Below are 4,803 nucleotides of genomic sequence, written 5' to 3' on the forward strand. Positions count from 1 at the left end.
TCAAGGCTAAATACACAGTTCATATATTTCAACACAAATACCAATTCAGTCATTCATGCAAATATTGTCATAAGCCATTCGATTCAAACCATGAATTTACAACACATGAAAACAGTCTCCAATACTCTATTTTCAAACCATCATTTCATTTCAAGATAATGTTATAAAATCATTTCATTAAATCACATTTTAATTACAAAACACAAGGATTTACCATTTAACTCATTTTTCATAAAATCACAAAATCGAATAAAAACCACTTTAGATAATTAAGATGATAGAAGGTTACTCATTATTTCGGGAGTCAAATTCCGAGTACTCCAATTCTTGATCCTTGGGTACTATCTCTTTACTTTTGCCAGAATGCTCACCACCTAGACATAATGCACAATAAGCCATTTACTACATTTGTGCTAAACCGTTGTAAAACCAATTCAAGCTTTATACTAACGCATGAAATAGGATGTGAAATACTCGGGTAACTATATAAATACGGTGTTCAATATAAATTCAGTTATGTACCTAAATAAAACGGTATTGGCCTAATTCGATATATCACCCGATTAATTGGCCAATACGTCCAATTTAACTCCAATTAACTCCATTTTTCTTCAAATTCCCTAAACCATCAAACACAAGTCAAATAGCATAAAATTTAGCAAAATCATCCTCACATTTCTTTTTGAGTATTTCGGCCATGGTGAGTGCATCAACACTATGAGTTTTCCTACTTGATTTTCTCACCATAATTCATCATTTCCTAACCAATTCACTTGAAATAAAATCAAATCCACCATCAACACTCTACAAGGAAGATTCGGCCAATGATGAACTCATGAGGAATATGTGAATTTCAAGCTTAATTCTTACACTTAACACCATAAACAACCAAAAACATCCATATATCTTAAAAATCTATCTAAATCATCATCAAATTCTCTCTTCTAGGGTTTGATCAGCACACTATCCTTCATGATATCTTGTGATTCAATCGTGAAAAATGCAAAAGAATGTATGGGAAAGGTAGATCACAAGTCAAAATCAAGAAATTTTACCTTTGATTGCTTGATTACTTGAAATCCATCAATTTTCTCTTGAATTTTCACCATAGGGTTCTTGTTCTTTCTTTTCTTCCTTTGTTCTTGCTATGGCCGACCATATGAAGAGAAATGGGCTGATTTTGTGCTGATTTTTAAGCTAACTATAAAATGGATGAAAATTTGACACATGTCACCATTCCATTGGTCCATGTGTCATACTTACCCATTAAGCAATCTCTCTCCACCATATAAATTTCCTCAATTATCCATGATAATATTGGGTAAAATCCATGTGCTGGATAAGTGTTGGGTGATGTAAAATTACAATTTTGCCTTTGGGTGGTAAAATGACTATTTTGCCCCTATGCTCGAAAAAATGTCGGAATTAATATTTTTCACTTCTCAAACTCAAATTATACTCCAAATGATCAATCATAGTCAAAAATTTCATCCAACACTCACATCTTAACCTCGGGTGACAAAATGACCATTTTGCCCCTAGGTCATGAAAATTCCAATTTGACTCCAAATCGGTCCTCGAACTCCGAATGACCATTTTAAGTCATTCTGAGGTTTTAAAATTCTCAATTTCATCTTAAAATATCTATTTGGACTAGTTCGAGGCTTAATTCAACTTAATTGTACCATTTGGTACATTGTCGTCCTTTAATGATTTTCGAGATACCCAAGTAAGCAAACATGCATTCTTATCTAAGAATGGCATAATAAACATATTGTAGAGCTGCGCTTGACATTTGAAGTCATTACGTTCAAGCTATAAGAACCAACAGATAAATATAGGCAACAGTACATGGATATGGCTGAGTTTAACATAATCACCTGAATAAAACCAAGTCCACACCACATGCATAATATTCTAAGGCTGTATAACAGAAATTTGGAAATATGTAGAAAAGAATTCCCAAATTTGTTGTGCTACTGGACCATGCCAAAGGACATGCAACAATGTCTTTTTCGAATTGCAACATTAACACTTAGATGCCAACATGTATCCAATTATTAACTACTCTCCAAAAGAAAAATGATATTGTCAATGGGATGCTTGTCACAGCCCAAATCCCAAGCCATGACCGGCGCATGGGCTCAATGGGCATAGCCCATTAAGCCCAAGCAGCCTTTTTATGCAATCCCGATCATCATTCCCAACCATCATTTCTAAAACCACATATTGCAATTCTCTACTAAAATATTTCAGTAATATTTTATAGTGACCCAATACTTATAATTTTATTATGTCAAAATAATGTCACCCGTTTGCCAACTCATAGTGGCATCAGTAATCAAATATACATATTTGACTTATAACATGGATCCTAGCGAATTACATTACATATACGCGTTCACAGGTAACAGACTCTTGACCGTTAGCGGAGTGACCGTGGGTGAAGGTACAGCTACTGAGATGCCATAGTACCTATCAAGAGGACGAGCATATGTGGACACTCATTCTAGGTCCCAACTGTCTTTGAATCTAAAAACATGAAGTTTAAAAACATGAGTATAAAACTCAGTGAGTGAACATAAGAAGAGAACAAGCAATCGATAAGGAGAACTTGGAAATCATGATGTACTTGTTTCAAAAACAATGTAATTGATTTAATTTCTTCCTAAAAAACCCCATCATTTCAAACTTTGATTAATAACCTCATAGTGTTGCAAAAACCCATGATCAATCCATGAAGTTAAATAGGTGAAAAATATGTCAAAATCAAGCAAGGTAGCAAGCAGGATAGCAAGTTTCTCGCTGCAACGAAAAACAGTCTCAATTTGCATATGTTTTGGTTTTTCCAGCATATTTACCACTACATAAGTCCAATTGACCTGATTTTTTGACCATTATAAAGATAAGAAGCTAGGCTACAACTTTTATGTTTACACTTTGCCCAATTTGGACTGGAAGGTGGTCAAAATCGTTATCAAAGTGGAAGTATTGTACCAGAATTTTGGGTCTACTCGAGAGTTTCTCGCTGCAGCGAGAATCCAATTTTGCTGCAGTGAAATTCCTAGCTACAGCGAAATTCCTCACTGCAACGAGAATTCTTTTTCGTTGCGATAACAAATAGGGCTGGTTTGTGCCCCCACCACTCGAGAGTTTCTCGCTGCAGCGAGATTCAAGGCAGATGACAATTAAGGGGTTTTCGCATGCCACAAAATTCATTCCTACCATATTGCACATCAAAGTGAACACATTGACAATAATCAAGTTTCTCATTATTCATTTTAATCACATATTATAATCATAAACTTTCTATCACATATACATATATAAACATATATAAACATGTACACCACCCCACTTCATTGATCGTCATAGCCGACTCATAATCATCGGCTTATGCACACTCCTTACTCGCACATAGCCGAGTCATCATTGGCTTATGCGTACTCCCTACTCACACATAGCCGGGTCATCATTAGCTCATGTACACTCCCACATCGCACATAGCTGGGTTATCATTATCACACAATATTATTCATCAATGCACAACACATATTCATATATATACATACCAACAAAATATAGCAGCACATGGATTCATCTTTTTACACATTTCACAATTTCACAACATCAAAACATTTTATCAAGGGCTTGTTCCCATGCATAATTTAATGAAAACCAAGTAAAATCATTTAAATGCTTTATCCCAACACATATGTATTTCCCAAAAACACTTTGATGCAAGTTCACTCACCGGTCTTGTTGATTCTTTTGCTTGACTCTAGCCTCAACTAATGCTCCAAATGGACATGTGAGACCTTGTTGGAACCTATACACACACAATATCACCACCAACCTAAATTGGCATTAATATAATTCTAAAAGCTCTTTCCTAAATCAAGTTCTACTAGTTATTCCTAACTAGTTTCCAATTGCCATTAAGTGGCTAGTTATTTACTCTACTCTAGTCACTCTAAAAATGATTAACAATCTCAACAATAGATTAACGCACCACTCTAATCATCAACCATTATCAACAACTTGAAAATTAAACCTAATTCATTACTCACCTTGGTGGTTTTTTGTAGTTGAATTCCTTTTCAAAAGCTTCCAAGCTATTGTGGACAATCTCCTTCTCTCTCTCTACCCGTCCAGTTAGTGAGAAAATATACCAAGGAAAGACCTTTAAGGGCTTTTGAGGTGTAGAAGAGAAAGAGTATGAAAAACCCTATGAAAAGGTGTAGAAAAACACAAGGTTTAGGTTTACCATGGGAGGCTTCCATGGAAGATGAAGAAAACATGACATGGAGAGAAGAGAAGGGAGGAAGAAGAAGAGTTGTTGGAAGTTGTTGGAGCTTTAGATATTTATATCTAAAGTTTATCTATTTCTCACATAAATTACCAAAATGCCCCTAACATGGTGACTTTGTCTTCCTCTCATCCTTTGTGTAACTTTGTACTCTTTTGACATTAGGGCAAGGTCCATAATAGTCTAGAAATACTCGGGTTCAAGAAAACATAAAAATTTAGACCTGAGATATAAAATGACCATTTTACCCCTATCTTAGAAATTATCATTATTTTTATCTTCTTCAATTTTTTTAGCATCATAAATATCATTCATTCATTCCTTAGGCCTATTTAGACCTTAATAGCATAAAAAAAACCCATTCGTAGGAGCTCACCAAGAGAAATTATGAAATTACCTCTGGTCTGCCTTATCGCTTCTTCTTCTAGTTATGTGTCTATGGAGATCGAGATTTCACAGGTTCACTCCTGAATTACCCTTTTTAACTCGGTAAT

This window comes from Theobroma cacao, chromosome 8 (assembly GCF_000208745.1).
Source record: "Theobroma cacao cultivar B97-61/B2 chromosome 8, Criollo_cocoa_genome_V2, whole genome shotgun sequence".
Taxonomy (NCBI): domain Eukaryota; kingdom Viridiplantae; phylum Streptophyta; class Magnoliopsida; order Malvales; family Malvaceae; genus Theobroma; species Theobroma cacao.